Genomic DNA, 20,488 nt, shown 5'->3' with positions numbered 1-20,488 from the left:
GGTATTTGTTTTTTTCTTTCTGACTTACTTCACTCTGTATGACAGACTAGGTCCATCCAACTCACTACAAATAACTCAATTTCATTTCTTTTTATGGCTGAGTAATATTCCATTGTATATATGTGCCACATCTTCTATATCCATTCATCTGTTGATGGACACTTAGGTTGCTTCCATGTCCTGGCTATTGTAAATAGAGCTGCAACGAACATTTTGGTACATGACTCTTTTTGAATTATGGTTTTCTCAGGGTATATGCCCAGTAGTGGGATTGCTGGGTCATATGGTAGTTCTATTTGTAGTTTTTTAAGGAACCTCCATGCTGTTCTCCATAGTGGCTGTATCAATTTACATTCCCACCAACAGTGTAAGAGGGTTCCCTTTTCTCCACACCCTCTCCAGCATTTACTGTTTCTAGATTTGTTAATGATGGCCATTCTGACTGGTGTGAGATGATATCTCATTGTAGTTTTGATTTGCATTTCTGTAATGATTAATGAAGTTGAGCATTCTTTCATGTGTTTGTTGACAATCTGTATATCTTCTTTGGAGAAATGTCTGTTTAGGTCTTCTGCCCATTTTTGGATTGGGTTGTTTGTTTTTTTGTTATTGAGCTGCATGAGCTGCTTGTAAATTTTGGAGATTAATCCTTTGTCAGTTGCTTCATTTGCAAATATTTTCTCCCATTTTGAGGGTTGTCTTTTGTTCTTGTTTATGGTTTCCTTTGCTGTGCAAAAGCTTTGAAGTTTCATTAAGTCCCATTTGTTTATTTTTGTTTTTATTTTCATTTCTCTAGGAGGTAGGTCAAAAAGGATCTTGCTGTGATTTATGTCATAGAGTGTTCTGCCTATTTTTTCCTCTAAGAGTTTGATAGTTTCTGGCCTTACATTTAGGCCTTTAATCCATTTTGAGTTTATTTTTGTGTATGGTGTTAGGGAGTGTTCTCATTTCATTCTTTTACATGTAGCTGTCCAGTTTTCCCAGCACCACTTATTGAAGAGGCTGTCTTTTCTCCACTGTATATTCTTGCCTCCTTTATCAAAGATAAGGTGACCGTATGTGTGTGGGTTTATCTCTGGGCTTTCTATCCTGTTCCATTGATCTGTATTTCTGTTTTTGTGCCAGTACCATACTGTCGTGATTACTGTAGCTTTGTAGTATAGTCTGAAGTCAGGGAGCCTGATTCCTCCAGCTCCGTTTTTCGTTCTCAAGGTTGCTTTGGCTATTCGGGGTCTTTTGTGTTTCCATACAAATTGTGAAATATTTTGTTCTAGTTCTGTGAAAAATGCCAGTGGTAGTTTGATAGGGATTGCATTGAATCTGTAGATTGCTTTGGGTAGTAGAGTCATTTTCACAATGTTGATTCTTCCAATCCAAGAACATGGTATATCTCTCCATCTATTTGTATCATCTTTAATTTCTTTCATCAGTGTCTTATAATTTTCTGCATAAAGGTCTTTTGTTTCCTTAGGTAGGTTTATTCCTAGATATTTTATTCTTTTTGTTGCAGTGGTAAATGGGAGTGTTTTCTTAATTTCACTTTCAGATTTTTCATCATTAGTGTGTAGGAATGCCAGAGATTTCTGTGCATTATTTTTGTATCCTGCTACTTTACCAGATTCATTGATTAGCTCTAGTAGTTTTCTGGTAGCATCTTTAGGATTCTCTATGTGAATTATCATGTCATCTGAAAACAGTGACAGCTTTATTTCTTCTTTTCCGAGTTGGATTCCTTTTATTTTATTTTTTTCTCTGATTGCTGTGGCTAAAGCTTCCAAAACTATGTTGAATAAGAGTGGTGAGAGTGGGCAACCTTGTCTTGTTCCTGATCTTAGTGGAAATGGTTTCAGTATTTCACCATTGAGGACGATGTTGGCTGTGGGTTTGTCATATATGGCCTTTATTATGTTGAGGAAAGTTCCCTCTATGCCTACTTTCTGCAGGGTTTTTATCATAAATGGGTGTTGAATTTTGTCGAAAGCTTTCTCTGCATCTATTGAGATGATCATATGGTTTTTCTCCTTCAATTTGTTAATATGGTGTATCACGTTGATTGACTTGCGTATGTTGAAGAATCCTTGCATTCCTGGAGTAAACCCCACTTGATCATAGTGTATGATCCTTTCAATTAAAATACACTAAGAAAAACAGTAAGTGAAAAGAATCTCTCGAATTTCTTAGATTACCTATGGGAACAAAGCCAACTGTTCATGCCAAGAAATGCCTATCTAGCTGTACCTAAAGGATAGATGGACACACTATGATCCCCGCAGAAATGGTGCTAGGAAACCATGAAAATGATTGTTACGTAAGCTTTGCAAGACTAGAAATCTTGGAAGCTTCCTGACATATATAGGCTGGATTCTGTTTGTCTGCTGTTCTCTTGTTTCTATAGGTTGGTAACTAAAATGGTTTATTTTAATACTCTTCAGCAAATTCTGCAATTATTATACTATAAATCGTTCAGTGCTCCTGGTTATCTCATTTTTCACTTTTTGCCTAAGACCTCATGCCTTTTGAGTGACCTCTCCCTTCAGTAACCCTTGGAGCTCCAGTCTCACTAGCCTATACATGTCAGGAAGCTTCCAAGATTTCTAGTCTTGCAAAGCTTATGTAACAATCATTTTCATGGTTTCCTAGCACCATTTCTATGGGGATCGTAGTGTGTCCATCTATCCTTTAGGTACAGCTAGATGGGCATTTCTTGGCCTGAACAGTTGGCTTTGTTCCCATAGGTAATCTAAGAAATTCGAGCGATTCTTTTCACTTACTGGTTTTGTGTGTGTGTGTGTGTGGTACGCGGGCCTCTCACTGTTGTGGCCTCTGCCATTGCGGAGCACAGACTCGGGACACGCAGGCTCAGCGGCCATGGCTCACGGGCCCAGCCACTCTGCGGCATGTGGGATCTTCCCGGACCGGGGCATGAACCCGTGTCCCCTGCATCGGCAGGCGGACTCTCAACCACTGCGCCACCAGGGAAGCCCATCACTTACTGTTTTTCTTAGTGTATTTTAATAAGAAAAGCATCAAATACCTTGGTCAAGAGGAGGAATCTTGGGTCAGGAAAACTTATACTTGGAATGAGCATTTGTAAAAGACTGAAAGATTTTGAGTTATCAGGGTAAAAGAAAGCTATTTCAGGTGGTAGGGAGTGGCCTTCAAAATCTGTAAAAAGAAAAAAAAAAAAATCCAAGCATTAAAGATTTACTGTGTTTCAGGCACTGCGGCCAACACTTTATGTTCATTTTCTCATTTAGTCCTCTTAACAACACTGCCAAGGAGGTATCATCATTCCTCTTTGTGGTGAGGAAACAAGTGTATTCAATAATATCCATCCAATATTTATTGAGTGCCCATATTTCTAAGTGCTGATAATGTAGCTCTGAACAAGATAGCTCGTATTTTAGAGAAGGGAGATAGGCAATTAGCAAGTCAACAAATAAATAGCATAATTTTTCTGGGGCAGTATGTCATGAAAAAAGTCAGATGAGGCAAAGGCTTTCCTTATGAGTCGGGGTAGGAGGGTGGTCAGGAAGGCCTCCCCAGCAGGGGACACTGATCTGAAGCCTGAATTAAGAGCAGGAGGCCGCCTTGTGGGCATCTAGGGAGGAGGGTCCAGGCAGAGGGTCTCGTGGATGTGGGAACACTGTAGGTGTGTTTGCAGGGTAGAAAGAAAGCAAATGAGGCCGAAGAGTGAACAGGTGAAGGCAGGTGGTAAGAAAAGAGGCATGGGCCATGCAAGGGTCTTGCAGGTCAAGGCAAGGAGTTTGGATCTTATTCAAAGGATCCTTTGAATAAGGATCTTATTCAAAGAGGAGCAGGAAGCTTTCGGGATGTTTCAGGAGATGAGTGATGTGATTCAATTTACATATTCTCATGTTCTCTCAAGACTTTGAGTACTTTGTTCAAGGGGAGACAGGTACAGAGGAAAGAGGGAGGGGGTTGAATTGCTCATCTGGACCTCAAACCCAGGCCCTTCTGCCTTCAACACCCTTCCCAGCATGCTGTACTGTTTTACTTCATCATTGTTAATAAGAGAAAAAATGTGGACAATGATAAAGGGGAAAACCAGACTATAAACATGAAATTCAAAGCTTCCGTTATTTTAAGAAAATGTAACAGGGCTGTTAGTGCCAACTCCTGGGCATCTGGGGGTCAGCTCGCCTTTGAGTGCTGGGTCTGTGTGTCCCTTGCTGTGTTGATCTTCAGCCCCTGTGACCAGGTCACAGAGGGGAGGCTCCTGTCTAAACATTCCACTAAGAGGCGCAAAGCTTCACTTCTGAGTCTTGGGGTACAAGCAGGGGAGTTGGTTTGGGTCTGCTGAATTTTCTCTTCCTTCTCGCTCATGACCAACTCTCTAGCCACTCTTGTGCTCACCAAGCTTTGGAAGGTTAAGGGGCAGCATGTCCGTTGTACTCTTTGCCCTGCTAAATCGAGAACCCCATGCAGCATGTGGTGCGTGTGGAGGAGAGAATGCTCCTTAAGAAGTTTTTATTTTGTTTTGCAACCTCCCCTTCCCAACTCTCCTCCCCCCACCCACCCCCAGTCCATCTGTGAAGCCTGAATTCTTACACAGGCTATCTGTCTACAGACGCCCCAGCCTTAATCATGTCCTCTGTATTGTGTATGGCTCCTGAATCTATCTACTTATGTCAGTTGTTTACCAGTTCCCTTCAGCTGTCTGCTCTTTATCATATTATTGATCAGTCACTCCTGGGTGTCTCAGGTTGGGGAAGAGAGAGACAGGAGGGCTGGAAAAGGAAAGCGGGAAGAGAGTATAGCAGAGGACTGTCAGTTAAGATGGTTCCAAAAATAGCTCAGCCCGGCTGATGATAGCTCTGCTTACAGCTGCCCGTACGGGACTTACGCACTTTGCTGAGATTCTCTGCTGAAATGTATTCCACCAGCTGCTTCTGCAGTTGGTGGCAGCTGGTGGTGACAGCAGTGGGCCGGCCACACCTTCAGAGAAGGAGGGAGCAATAGGTTGGGGGCACGTGACAGGCTCCCACACAGGGAGATGAGGTTTGTCATAGCCTGTTAGAACTCCCCAGGCATCTGTGTTCTTTTTAAAGTATGACCTGGGCACTTGATATCCAGTTTTCTTTTTCCCTCAATCTTTTTTAATGAGTTGGAGAGATGAGTTATGAAAAAACAGTTATATTTCCCACCCACTGTATGTCTGTCTGTTATTTCGTTGTTGTTGCTACAGTTTATTGTATACATAGACTTTGTTCTCTGTTGTACTTTCTGTTGGGAGATTCAGCTACACAAAGCACTCAACCTTGTAACACTTTGGTCTTATCCAGGGCCTTCATTTACCAAGGAACCTCTGCACAACTACTGGGTCTAATAGTGTAGTAAAACTAAGTGCAACCTTTATAAAGGGCCCTGCCCCTCAAATATGCTAAGCCTGTGGCATGTAGAAAATGCAATGTGTCTCACCTTAATCTGATCTAGAAATATGACCCCTTCTCAGAATGAAATGGTCTTTCACGGGCTCTCAGAATTTTGTACTCGTTTTCCTCCAGCCACTATACTTTGAATCTAGTTTTTTGCATCCGGGTTCTCCCCTGAGCACTGTAGGGGTGCCCCTGTAATTTGCTATACGTGTGGTCTTGCTCTGACACACAGCACACCCTAAACCAGTTTTTAAGCTCTCTTGTAAAATTTGTCTACTTCATCCAAAATCTCTTAAGTATTGAAGTTGTATGCACTTGAAAAAGTTAAAATGTTTAAACTTTCCAGACCAGGGAGTCTTAGGAAACAGGCAAGATACAAAATAAAAGGAAAAAAGGAAAGAGTGTGCTACTTATTCTTTGATACAGATTCTGTTATCTGTCATGATATGGTGGGGAGAGGGGAGAAAAACAGCTTTCTCCTTACAAATTCCAGCTTCTGCTCCTGCCCTGAATATAAATACTGTTATTCAGAAAGGCTTTTGCCTACTTCTTGGTAGGCTATTCAGTGACGTATCAGATATGAAGAGCAATTTTATTGCCTAAGTGAGGGGCTGGTTAAAATGTGTTTTCCTCCTCTCCAGGCTCTGAGCATCTGATTTACTAGGTCAAGATGGGACCAAGAATCTACACTTTAATAAGCGTGCTCAGGAATTCTGATGTAGATTGCCTGCTGACTACCATTAGAGAACCCTAGTCTAAATTTTGATAGAATTTTTTTCACAAGTGAGGGCTATAATTTGGAACCCTTGAGAAGAGAGGAAATTGAGGGAAAATAAATCAGCATCATCTGTGTTTTCCGTGATAGTTTAGAGGAATCCAGTATTAGTTTATTTCATGACATGTATTTTGTTTTGATTTGTTGCAAAATTACTGCCTTTTTATGTATATTCCATGTCAAGGTGTGAATGGGACAATTTCCATTAGTGGAAAGGCTTTCAGCATTAGCAAAAAGCGGGGAGAAAATGACTGTGATGGAGGAGAGTTAGGGCTGAAGTCCTACAGTGCGTCGAGGAGGCTGTTTCCTTGTTGCAACCCAGGTTAGAGACACCTTTGCTTCCTTTGTGCAGACAGAGTCCCCTACTCCCTCCCCTGAAGTCTGTCTGGATTCAGTGAAGTCCGTGTTCAAGTTCATTTAACCTACATCGCCACCTACTGTCCACCTCCATCCCCATCTAAGAAACGTTTGCTCGGGGTTGGGTGGAGATGAGGTGTGAGAGGCTGTACCTTGAGTGCAAGGGGCGACTGTGAATGCACCCCTGTGGACCCCTGTTTAGGATGCCTGATTTACAATGCTTTATTCAGAATTACAGCAGTTCTATCCTTATTTCTAAGTTCTCCCTTTATTTCAATCCAGAAGCAAATTTGGGGTTAGGAATATCAGCCAAGCTCTGATTGAAACAAAAACAAACCTCTCTCCACCTAAGAGAGGGCCTAAGGCCCTCTTTCTTGGCTTTAAAATTTTTATTTATTTGGGAATTTAGTGTTAGCTCCAACTGTGAATAATGGCCACTTTGGGCCTTTGGAGTGCTCCTGGCATTTGTCCTGCTAATTTGTGGAAGGAAATCTGAAAATGCTTTGCCCTAGTCCTTTGTTTCTTTACTTTGGTGGATTTCTTTTTTCTCTCCTTGAGATTTTTCCTACTTAAGTTGAGCAGGGAATACTCTCCTATAGCACCCTTCTCTGATTCACTTAGAAAGAGCAAGTGTCCTTTGAGAAATTCCTACTGCTGGTTGTTGGCCCTTTGCTCCTGTCCTGGCATCTCTAGAGCTGGAGATGGAAGTCATCCTATGGGTTTCTCTTGTCTTATGCTTTGGCTATTCTCTTCCATGTGTTTGTTCTTCGCTTAATCTTGTATTGAAATCCATCCGTTATCTGAGCTTCCATCTTTAGTGAAGACCCACTTTTGCATGTTATGTCCTAGGATAATATTATTTGCATAGATGTAAAATCTTATTTTTATCATCTTTAGACTTAGGTTGGGTTAACCAGCATCTTCTCAGGTAGATTTTTTGGAACCTAAGGCAGAATATCTGTATTTGAAGTGCAGGGAAGGCTAAATAGAGTTTTCATTGAGCTATCTTAGATATTGAATAATGTTAGGTATTGATTAGAATTAGTGACATAGGTTAGATATTTGATATTTGGTATCAGATACAGGGCGATTACCAAGGAGAATAAAATAGGACTAGCACAGCTCCTTTCTTTTTTCCCCTAAACCTCCACTATCTAGGATTATAATAGAGGTTTTATAACCAAGAACAAAGTCTTTAACTCTCTTTGTTCCTCTAGCAAATTTTCTTCTGTTAAAAAAAGTCATTAAAGTATCTCTCTATTTTAGAAGTTCTTCATAAAGGCTATCTTAAACCATGCTATGCTTTTGGATCATTATAAGATTAATTAAAAGAATTTTTTATAGGCTAACAGTCTTACTTAAAAATATTACTTCATTCCTGTAACATGAATTCTTATAGACCTCTTTATTGTCTGGGAGAATGTGGATGCATTGCTATTCCTGATAACTATATTTATAATGTGGAATTGGTTTCATACTATCAAATCATATATTAAATGCATATTATATACATATTAAATTATAATATTAATATTGGTTTTCTATATAGCTATTATTTATATAACACTTGCTGCCTACCAGGCCTTTGGACTATGCTGTTGCATCCATTATTTTACTTAATTCTCCAAATAACAATGAGAGGTCAGTACTATTCTTTCCATTTTACAGATGTGGAAATTGAGGCGCATAGAGACTGACTTTGCCAACAGCACACACTTCGTAAATGGCAGAAAATGAACTTGCATCTAGGGTTATCCTCCTTCCAAAGCTCACATTCTTAAACTTCTGGCTCAAATTCATCTAGTGTTAAGTCGCTCTTTAATTCACAAGTTTATCTCTGCTCATTTTCAAGAGTGTTGTTGTTGAATTTTTTCTCCTTGAAAGTTACTGCAACAAAATAGCTCTGCTTGAAGATTTCAGTCTTGCTTTACAGCCTTTTGTTCTTTGTTTGGGAAGGATAGAGGGACTGCAACTGCCAGGGTGAGCAGGATGGATGAGTCATTGTTGAGGGAAGAGGGCCGCTTCCCTGCTGCATAACACCTTTCATGTTTCCAGTTGTGGGCCCCTTGCTCTGGTCATCGTAAGGCATTTGCCTGTCCCTGCAGGAGGGGGAACGTCTACTCCTTTTGTGCGTTTCTGTCCAGCCCCTCCTGTGCATTCAGTAAGACCTGGCTCTTTGGGGCTAGGGGTCTCCAAAGTTAACAAGGAAGTCCACATTCTCCACTTCCTCAGTACAGCCCTGTCGCAGTCCTTCTTGTATATAAGGTCCTGGAAACCACAGAGCTTGTTACCTCTAGAAATTGCATTGACCTGTGCATTGCTCTTCTCTTTCTAGAAAGAGCGATCACAGTTCCCAAACCTTTAGCCAACACTTGGAATAGAGGAGCTGAGTTTTTTGAAAAAATTCCCTAACCCAGATGTTCCCAGACCTGAATTGTCATGAAAAACATGGAGCCTTTGGGGGGGAAGAAAGAAAAGATCCTCAGGATCCAGAAATGTTATTTTTCATCAGTGCCTCCGGGAAGATATGACAGTCAGTCTGTGTTAGGTTCACACTCTCATCAAATTCTAAGTTTTTCCAGGAAGAGAGTAAAGGAAAACTTTTGTCTTTCTTGGCTGAAGGGTTAAGGTTTAATTCCTCCCTCTGCTTTTGGGACTCTCTTAGCCACATTCCAGTTCAGGGGACAGCTCCTTTTAAGTGGGTGCTCCCAGTGAATGTGCTCTTCAGTGGGGATTCTGGCCAGGAGTTGTCCAAGGACAGGCTGCCAGATCCACGCTGGCAAAGGCCTCAGAGAAGCAGGACGTGGGTTAAGACAAAAGATATGAAGCTTATGGGCATGCTGTACTCCATACCTTCCACTAGCTCCGTTCATTTAGTGGTTGTTTGGTGAGCACTGTGTGTGTCCGGGAGAGTAGCTGGTGCTAGAGAGTCAATGGCGAGCAGACAGACATCGCTCTTCCTTCATGTAGCATACTAGCTAGTGTAGAGACAGACAGTAAACAAATAAACATCCTGGTGCACAGTGAAGAACTTCACTTCCTAAGTGCCATGAAGGGGAATTTCAATGTGCAAAGGTGTACGGCCCTATTCCGGGCTGGCTGTGGTGTGTCAAGGAGGGTTTCCTGAGCAGGTGACATTTGAGCAGACCTTAGAACGATGAGCCGGGGTTTAGCTAGCCGAGTGGGGGGGCATGAAGAGGCCCTTCAAAGAACACAAAGTGAATGTGGCTGAGGCCAAGTGAAGTATGGGTAGAGCGGCGGCAGACAAGGCTGGAGAGGAGGGGAGGTCAGAGCATGTGGGCCCTGGTCAGTCATGGTAAGCATTTTGCAGCTGAGCTCCCGTCCTTTCACCTTTCACCTTTCACCTTGATGAAGCCAAGTCTGCAGGCTTATCCTCACCTTTTTCTGCTTCTCATCTGTTTGTGCTGGTCACCTGAGCCTCTCACTAATCCATAGCCTCATCTGGAGTGAAGGAAGTGCTGACAGGCAGTGAGCGTAGACCCGACCGTGGGCTGTACGCCAGCTCTGCAGACCATTCTTGGAGTAAGCAAGGGGGTGCAGGTGAAACGTGTCTTCTCTGTGGGCTGCGCTCATTGTCGCACCCACCCTGATGCCCACTGCCCTCCCTGCCCACCTCTCCTCGCCCCTTTAACCTGTCCAAGGCAGGCTGACCAGCCTTGCCACTCTGGCCAGTGATTCGCCCAGATGAAGCAAGCAGGATCTCATGTCTTATGACGTTGGAGGGTTCTGCAGGAATGAAGAGAGCACCCCCCACTCTGCACGCACAGACACTCCTCAGCCAGCTTCTGCTTCTCTGAGACGTGCAAATAGTCTCTAAGTGTTTTTACGCATCAGTGCTCCGATAAGGGAAACTTGTACAAAGACTAATTGTTTTTATGCTTCCTTTCTAGAACATGAACACATTTGAGTTTTTGTTTCTTGTTCTGGAACATTAATGCAAGGCTTGGGAATATCAGCTTTACAGTTTTGTTTTCCTATTCCCAGAATAGGTTTAAAACAGAGAGCAACATGCCTACCTACATAACTTCTTCAGTGACAGTTGTTTTAAAAATACATAGCTGTCTTCTAAGAGAGCTATTAAGTAGAGAGAAAGTCAGTGAGAGTGGACATTAAGGGATTATCGTGAAGGTAGCCTTATGATCGTGACTGTCATTGCCGTTGTCAAAGAGGCATTTACTAAATGGTAAATCCTGTTTAGTATTTGCTGCTATAAAGAAAATTACAAAGTCATAGCCTTTGTCCTGGGAAAATTTCAAGCTATGGAGACAGCCTTGATTTATAAATATTTGAAAAGGGCATAAAGGTAGCAAGAACCAAAACAAGAGATTGCAGAAGATTGGGTCAATAGATAAATGGACTTCAGGTATTTATATTACTTATACATCGAAGGTCACAACCAATCCGGGTTGCTGTTCTGTTAGCCAGGACAGGGTGGCTTGTGCTGTGGTAACAAACTCCATACCTAGTAGCTTAACACATGGAGCTTATTTCTCACTCCATACTTCATATTCATCACAGAATGCCGGGGGCTCTGCTTTGTGTCATCACTCTTCAGGGAGCTAGGCTGACGGGCCCTTCACCGTCGGGCATGTTGCTGGTTCCCCTGGAAAAAGGGAGGACATAAGGGCTGTTGTGACTGGCATTGAAGTGTTTCTGCCCAGAAGTGACACTTTACTTCCACATACATTCCGTTAGCTCAGGCAAATCACGTGGTGATATGTAGCTCCAAGGCAGCAAGAAAGTACAGTCCTCCTTTAGGAGGAAAACCAGAATGTTGATGAACAATGAGAAACTTCTGGTTAAATTTAATAATTACTCTAGCCACAGTAATTGATCAATCAGCCTGTCAAATGATAATAACACGACTACTTATCAGTAATGGAACACTTCCTATGTACCAGCGTCTTTGCTGAACAATTCACATACGTTATTACATCTAATTCTTTACCAGCCTCTCAGGTGGGTTGTATTATTATCTCTCTTTTCCACACGATAAAATTAAAACTGGGAGACTTTAAGTAACTTGCCTAAGGTTACACAGCTAGTATTTAACAGAGCTGTGATTCAAACCTACTTCCTCCTAATTTGAGAGTCTGAGCATTTTTCCAAGATTCCTATCATGTAAGTGAAGTCTCTTGACTTCCTGTGCATAGTGCTGGAAGGAACAGAGTAAAGTGATTTCTGACCTAGTTACTTAGAATTGCTAAAACATGTCTCTGCTTTGCTAAAAATCACCTCTGGCTTTGTTGGTCTTTAGAACCAAATGGATTATTTTTCTTTTTGTAAACTCTTCTCAGCCCTGTTCTGCTTACCTTCCTGTTTTTATGGTTGCTAAGATAATTTTTCCCTCACATGAGTTCCTTGAGAATTGGCTTCCCAGGCACTTTCACATTTTTCTAGCATCTAGGATTACTAGGGCTTAGAACATCCTGTGATCACCAGGACACTGTTAGGGAAGGCTCGTAGTTGAAGAATTCTTAGAAAACGTAGTCACTTTTTTAAACTTCACTTACAAGCATGTTCCCCAAAATCACTTGTTTTCAATTCTGTTTTAGTTTTCTCCTATTTGTGAATTAAGTCTCTCTTTTTTGTTTTAGAACATTTTATTAGTTCATTATTTTCTTTTCCATTATATCTCCAGTGTCTAGCAAAATGCCTGGCACATATATCTTAAAAATGAAAGAAAGAATCAATGAACTGGTGGATTTCATGTTCAGGTTCTTCTTCAACTGCTCTTCCCTGGTTATCTCCTTCACCAATGTTTGGACAGATCGCCACTCTGCTCTTAATTATTCCATTGTTTACTGCCTGTATGATTGTGATAAATTTTGTAACCTGTTCTCTCACCTATAAAGTGGGGATAATGGTGTGCCTACCTCTTAGACTTGTGTAGTGAGTATTAAATAGTTTCATGCTACAAAGAACTTGGAATATTAGCTGACACAGAGAAAGTACAATAATGATCTCTTTACCCTTTGTCTTGGGAGTCAAAATTGTCCTTCAGATTTCACTTTCAGGTTCTTTCTTACACTGCCTTATACCTAAAATTTCATGTCCTTTCTATACGAATTCATCACAGGGAGTTTAATTGTATTATTGCCATAGTGTGAGTTACTCCTTTTAATCCAATCATTTATAATCTGTTCAGGTTATTTCCCCAGAGAGTGATATTTGTGTAAGACGTTCATTCTTTTCGGCTTAAATATTAGTTATTGAGACACGATGGGCTTGATTATTTGGGCTCCATGCATATAGCCACATATTCATTCATTGATTCCTTTATCCATTCAACAAATATTTATTGAGAATAATTATAGATGTGCTTAGAGGCAGAAAAGAATGTTAAAATCTTTTAGGCCAGGTCTACCCTCGTTTCTACACATTTAATACTAAGCACCTAAAAGCTGCAGTGTCAAAGTTGTCTCACTGAGAACAGTTAAGTGAAGGAGGATTTCATTTTGTTCTCCTTCTTGGACAGTCCCATTCACCGCAGGAAAGACACTCACATGAAATCATGAACTTGTGCTCCTGTATGTTTTCTTTGTACTAATGGGAACATTTTGAATCAAATATGAAGAACACTAATTCATATATAGTCTGAAGAACCTCAGTTTTAAGTCTGTTGTGGTTGATCCCAAGTCTGTACGGACCTAGGGAGAGTCTAGAGTACCATGTTTTGAGGTCTTCAGCCTGGCAGTCTCACATCAGGGAACTTGAATGTGGTTACAGAAGGATGCCAGAAGACCTCCTGTATCAGTTTCCTGTATCAGTTTTCCATGAAAATTACCACAAACTAGTTGGCGTACAACTATATACATATTTTTTCTCTCACAGTTCTGGGGGCCGGAAGTCTGAAGTCAGTATGCTTCCTGGAGGTCACTGAGGCTCCCTCTAGAGGCTCTAGGAGGGTCCCCATTCTTGTGTCTTCCAGTGTTTATGGCTGTCAGCGTCCCTGGACTTGTGGCTGCATCACTCCAGTCTCTGCCTCCATCTTCTCATGGCCTTCTCTGCTGTGTGTGTCTGCTCCTCTTTGTGTCTAACTTATGACGATACTTGTGCTTGCATTTAGAACCCACCTGGCCAATACAGGATAAGCTCCTCCACTTAAGATGCCTAACTTAATCACATCTTTTGTTGTATGCAGTAACATTCACTCTTTTGCCATTTAAGGTAATAATCACAGGTTGTGGGGATTAAGACGTGGACATATCCTTTCATGGGACTGCCATTCAATCTACCATACCTGGGTTCAAGTCCTTGTTTGACTAACTATCCACAATTAGGCAAGTTATCACATCTTTCTGAAATTCAGTTTTCTCATCTGTAAGATGAGATATCAATGCCCAGTTTACAGAGTTTTAATGAGAAACAGAAGAGAGAATGTATGTGATGTTCCCTAACTTAGTTCTCAACATAATTAGTTGCCTTAGTTCCAGGTACTCAGAGGGTAGAACAGATTTTAAACTGTTTTACTTTAAAGAAAAAGGTGGCAGAGTGGAGGGGGCGCAGGCGGCACTGGCCGCGGGCTGCGAGCAGGGGGGCTGGCGGAGCGCCTTGGGGCACAGTGTGGGGCACTCGTGAGCCCAGGGCAAGGTGTCCAACGAACAGACGGCGCCCCGGGAGCCTTGCCGACCGGCAGCAGGACTACAGAATGGTACCCCTAAATGGAGAGAGATTACAGGGCTGATCAGAGAGGATGAGAAACGAGGAAGGCTTCTGAAGGAGGGCATCCTCCGATTCTTCCCCCACCTGAATCCCTGTTGCTTTGGAGACCACCAATGGGACTGAGACCTGGTATGAGAGCCTGCACGCTGTGTTGAAGGCTCTAAATGCCACTCTTCACAGCAACTTGCTCTGCCGGCCAGGGCCAGACAACCTGACTGAGGAGAGGCGGGCCAGCCTACCTGGCCGCGATGACAACTCCTACAGGTACATTCTCTTCGTCATGTTCCTATTTGCTGCCACTGTGGGCAGCCTCATCCTGGGATACACCCGCTCCCGCAAAGTGGATAAGCCTGTGACCCCTATCATGTATACATCAAGAACCGTGTGTCTGTGCTCTAATGCTAAGAGGCCGGGGATGGCAGAAGATCAAGATTCCTGAGGATTATCTTGTGGGGCCTCCAGAACTCAGCTATGTGTTACGTCAGGCCTCAGTGTTCTAATCTGTAAGATCAACAAGAAACAGTACTAAGGGAAGTCATCACTGGGGAAGGAGGAGAGGATCTAGCAGACCTAGGCCTTGTGGATAAGGATTTTTTCCAGCAAAGATAGACTTTATAGACAGTAGGAGCCCTTTGAACAAATATATAAAAGTGGCAGGAGTTCCCTGGTGGTGCAGTGGTTAGGACTCCGTGCTCTCACTGCCAAGGGCCTGGGTTCAATCCCTGGTCGGGGAACTGAAATCCCACAAGCCGTTCAGTGTGGCCAAAAAAAAAAAAAAAAAGTGTGTATATATATATATATATATATATATATATACACACACACACACACACATATATATATACACACACACACACATACACACATATATATGTGTATATATATATAAGTGGCAACATATAATGACAAATGAGTGTTCTAGTGGCAGGAGTGTTGGGGGCTAGGGGCTAGAGGAAGGAAAAGAGAAAGTTGTAGCAGAGGGAAATGAGACAGGAAAATGCGCTGAGGACACATGTTTTGATGTGTTATCTTCAATGACCATGAGAAGCAGCAATGATTATCCCATATCACAGACAGGAAATCTAAGTTATGTTACTTATTTATATTTTTTCACATTTTATGTTTTTCAGCCCATTTAACATTTGTGATTTTACCCCCTGTGAGGGAAGCAGAGCAAGTGCCATTCTGCCCATTTAGGCCAAAGCAGTACCATGACTGGAACCCAGGTTCTCTGGTCACCTTGCCTAGTGCTTTGCAAAACTGTGTGCTACCTAGGAGTGGATCTAGGCCTGAAACTTATATAATTCTGGGGGGCCCTCCTTAAGAAAAAGAATTTTAAAATATTTTTGCAAGTATTACAAAAACATATCACCATGTTAATACATTGTTGGGGTCTCTCCTAAGATCTTAAGAAGGAGCCATGCAAGTACAGAACCCTGACTGTCAAGCCTCATTAGCTCCATGGTCTCTATGCCCTTCCACCCATGTCCCACTGCCTTTCCCAGCCCCATCTCCAGTCCTGGGGACTTCACTACCTCTAAGGAAGCCTGTAATGTTTTGAATGAATTCTGTGAGTAATTTTCTGATATCAAGTTGAAATCTGCTTCTAGAAGATTATTATCACACCTAGAAGATTATCATATTAAAAGAGGCAGGTACCTGATTCAGTGGAAAGAGAACCAGCCCTGATTCTACTACCAGTGTGGTGTATAAACTGGCTAGACACTTAAAAAAAAAAAAAAGAAAAGGTAAGGTTGACTTATATTTGGTCAAAATTTGTTAAAGTTTTATGACTTGGTTGAAAAAATATTATTGAGCAACCACAAAATGGTTTTATATTTAGTTCACCATTATGCATAGAACAGCCAAAAAATGGTTTTATATTCAGATAACCATTATATGTTGGCTATGCCTCATTTAATAATAATTCCTTTCTGTCTGCTTTCTGCTGCTTCCTAGCCACTAGCATATTTGATAACATATTACTATGTGATGTCAAATTCTTTAAATAATAATGAGTGATAGTTGGAGTAACAAACCAGTGATGTCTTGCTGTCACAGGCCTGCAAAAAAAAAAAAAAATCCGTTGAAACAGTCTTTGGCTGAATGAAACTATAAGGGCAGTATAGAAGTTATCATCCACATTTTACAGAATTCTTATTTGAGTAATGTACTTACAGATTCATATTCCAGGCTCTTCCTTAGTTGAACTGTAATTTCTACATCTAGAAGTAAAAACACTCATCAAAAAAATATGACTAAAATATAATATCCGAGCTTTGTGGTAATACATGGCATTGCTTTTATTGAGTTGTTTGTGATTTGGAATAGCTCTGTCTCTCTGAATTAGGAGACAACTGAAGAAATTTAGCCAACATTCACAGATAGGTATAGCATAATTAAAGTCAAGGCGTTTTTCAAAATTTAACCTCAATGTGTTCCTCTGCAAATTCTTATTTTTAGTAATTTTAATTTCTGCAGTCACCCCTTTTCAGTATCTTCTGGTCTCATTCTTTCTTTATCTTGCTCATACACTTTGGCCCCCTTGGCATCTGCTCCTTCTTCTTGCTTATGGAAAGAATGTTGACCTTGAATATGCATAATATTTCATTATGTGAACTATAGTAAAGTTGAAGTGACAATTGGAATAGGCAGGAGGCAACATAATGAGCCAGGTGTCTTCCAGCTCTAAAATCCCATGAACTTACATTCTTCTGAATATTAGCTCCTAAATTAAAATCTCACACTCTATAGCTGAATCCTATCACTATCCTGTCTATCTCCTTTCTCCAATCTAAAGGAAGAATTTTTTTATTATTTCATATCTTGGTTTTTTTGGATTACTTGAGTTATTTTTTTAAAAATAGTAATGAAGATATTAAGTCCAAATTTTCCAGAAGCGTATGAGCGTGTTATATGTGTGTGTGTGTTTGGGTGTAAGAGACTGAGAGTTTTGCTTTTACTCAACCAACCTTTTAGAGGTCGTCAGAGTTTCCAGGTAAGTTTATTTCTTTAAGACACGACTGCTTTTTTTTTCATACAACCATTTCACATCTTCCAAGAAATGACTACAAGAACATCTGCTTCAGTGTTCATACACATCTTATCTGATCATCGTTTCCATTCTTTTCCAACCCCCATTCCAAATCACATCCAAAATGGCAAAATGTGACTTTAGACGCCAGTTGTGTCCTCTCTATGAATGTTTTCTGTATTTGAAATGGCTGGGGAATTATCTTGCCTCTACCAATAGTAATTTAGAATGAGAGGGATTGGATAAGGGTCATTTCCTCCATCTCCTGAGATTTCAAAAGCTCTGCTTTCTTTTATACCTGATCGGGTCTACCAGTTGCAAAGCTGTATGATGTAGTGGAGAAGTGCATGCGGTTAATTATGACAATTACAATCAGTTCTTTACAATCTTTGCTTCTCTTATGGGGTTTAAAGACTATAATGTATGTCGAAAGGACAAAATAATGTTTCTGTGTTTTCTGCTTACAGCTGCTTTTATGACTGGGTTTTGCTCATAAACAGGTGGTTATAAGATGCAATCCTTCCATTAGTCCATTTATCTTACCTGTCTTGTACCCTGGGTTCCCTGGTATGTCATTAAACAGAAGTGTTGAGATTCCCAACAACTCTGAGGGAACCTCAGGGACTGGACAGAATCCCTTGAACATGTTACAATGAAAATGAAACCACTTATGGTCAGTGGAAGTAGATAAAATGCATTTAGTTAATTTTCAGAAACTCCCTCGCTACTCTCAGACCTCTGTGGTCTGCCTTCCTGCCCGCCCCCCTTTACCATCTCTCCACTGTTTTTTTTATCCCTGCTTAATACCCACTCTTTCAACTTTGCCCCAGTGAAATTCTGTGCCCAGTTTCTTCTCACCTTTTTGGTCTCAAGTTCATAGCATGTTGTGAAGAGTATAGCACGTGGAAATGAATTTCTGTGCTGTTGGCACAGTTACTTTTTCTCTGATGTTGTAAGTCGAACCCTTACAGTGTGCACGTTGCCACCTCATCCTTGCCGAGGGCAGCTAGGAAAGAGGTAAGACAAACTTTTTCTCTCAGCACACCTTCCTTCTCTGCAACGCTCACCTCTGCCTGAGAGGTAGGTATGAAGAGGTAGAGGTTCATGGCGAATGAAACTCTCTGAGCCTTTTCCCCCTTGAGTGTACCTTGCTTAAATAGCATGTTTCCAGTTAATGACCATCTGGTAAAGCTGACAGCCGCAAGTCCTCCTAATTCTTAACTGTCTGAAAAAAATGTGCCCAACCTGCCATGGCTTATGACTGAATTATATAAACCATGAAGCACAATAAAGTCACTAACTTTCAACATGTCAAATTTGACTTGAATTGCATCCTGCCCAGAATTTGATGGCCTTTCCCCAACACTTAAGAGAGCAGGCCTGTGTACTGTTCAAAAAGCACTTTGTCACTTCTCAGAGAACCAGTAGCTTTGCGTGGCTGTCTGGACGTGCACGTCAGCAGGTCTGGGAGAAGAGGAATGTCTAGTGAAGTAAAGAGCATGGAGAAGCAGGTGTGAGGTCCACTAGGGAGAGGCAAAGCATCTCTTCCCAGGAAAAGGGACGAGAAGAAATACTCTACATTTGGGTACTGCACGTTTATCCTGAAAATAACGATTCACTTTGCAGTGGGGAAACTTTGGATGAAAGTGTGTGCTTTACAATTCTGATTACCCTTCCCCCTTTGTTCCCCACTATCAAAAATAATCATATTCTATAAATGTCAGTGGAATGTGGTTAGAGTGAAGCTACATTTTTGGAGAACCAGGTGTCAGCTCTGTCAGATTTCTATGAATAGGTACATTTATATACACTTTTTCAAAGAAAGAAAGGCCACTCACCACCCTGCTTGTAAAACTGTCAAGGATTTAGGAAAGAACTATGGTAGGCTGTCTTCACGTGGGAAAGGAAATCTGGTTCTCAAGATATTTGGGGCATTGCAGTGAATAAGGGATATTAATAGAGTTCCACCCCCAGCCTCTCTGGTTAAGAACTGATCTGCCTAGAATTTAAGAAGGAGAGGCATCTAAAGGCTTGTCCAGTGCTCAGCCCTACTGCCATATGAAGGTGTCATACTGAATGTGGAGGGGAAAGTGTGGGCTTTGGGATGTATTACTGGTGTACTATCCCCCCTATTCCCATCCCTTCTTGTCCCTGGATTCCCATCTGTTTAGAGAACATACTTAAGACGGGATGGTGTTTGAGGATCCTCTCCTTTCTAGAGACTAGGATAATGTTGGGTTCTTTGTATTATGGCATGGGTGGTTGGATGAAGCAGTGTCACCAAAGCTTTTTGCAAAGTAGATTTTCAGATTTCTGAAGGCTCTGGGTCAGGGGCTGGATAGCCTTGAAAAGAAAGGAAAGCGCGCCCTCTGGTGGTCAGCCTGCGGAAATGCATCAGCTAACCCCCTGAGATAAGTTTCAGGCCCTGCTATCAAGTAGAGAAGATGTCAACATTAGTTGGGTGAGTTTCAGAATAATTTATTTATCCCAGACTAGAAGTGAGGTTATTGATGAATCTGTCACCCCAAAGCATTTTCAAAGGAAATAAGGCAGAAGCATCCTTAAGGTATTCGGAGTCGTATTCTGAAATTGTTCAGCCTGTTTGTTAAACTACTGCTATGGGGCCAGTGGGGCACTAATAAAAACTCAAGCTATCAGTTACCTTGTAGGTGAGATTACAGTCAAACTGAGAACCCAGATATTAAGAATAATTATTTAGCAAGAGTGAGTAAGCCGTTTGTTTCTGTTGGCAGAAGAATTGTTGAATTGAGTAGCTGGGAGGAGTCCCTGCAGGTGATGAAGTTAAGCCAGGCCCTGAAGGGTGGGTAAGATTAGAATAAATGAGGGAAATGGAGGTGAACATTCTCATTATAGGGGCCGAGGGAGCTGGAATGGGTTTGTTTTTGAAGTCAGTAGCAAGCAAGAGTGGAGAGTTAGCAGTAAATAATGAGACACAGAGAACACTTGCAAATAAAAAATGAATTAGGTAAATATTTAAAGTGGTTTAATAAATTGAATCAAGGGGGCATTTTCAGTACTCATTATGAAGATAGAGACAGTATAGCCTCGGGACTTAAGGGGTGGGTCTAGGTTCATATCCTAGGTCTGACACTTATATGAGTCCTTAGGCAAGCGACTTAGCCTGCCTGTCCCCATTTCCCTCCATCTGTTAAACTGGGATGGAAATAGAATATATATTTTAGACTCAGAGATACACAAACGCTGTTTAGCTATAAG

The 20,488-nt window shown here is 41.5% G+C and overlaps 1 protein-coding gene and 1 pseudogene across 8 annotated transcripts in view; both read left to right on the top strand.

Moving 5' to 3' along the window:
* The window catches only part of NRXN3 (neurexin 3), a 1,619,945-nt gene that overhangs the window by 609,571 nt on the left and 989,886 nt on the right, over nucleotides 1-20,488 (top strand). The window lies entirely within an intron of this gene.
* LOC136142946 (potassium voltage-gated channel subfamily E member 3-like) lies at nucleotides 9,597-14,616 on the top strand (annotated as a pseudogene).

This window comes from Phocoena phocoena, chromosome 2 (genome assembly GCF_963924675.1).
Source record: "Phocoena phocoena chromosome 2, mPhoPho1.1, whole genome shotgun sequence".
Lineage (NCBI taxonomy): Eukaryota > Metazoa > Chordata > Mammalia > Artiodactyla > Phocoenidae > Phocoena > Phocoena phocoena.
The sequence above is the reverse complement of the archived record's forward strand: the minus strand, read 5'-3'. Positions and strand labels throughout refer to the sequence as shown.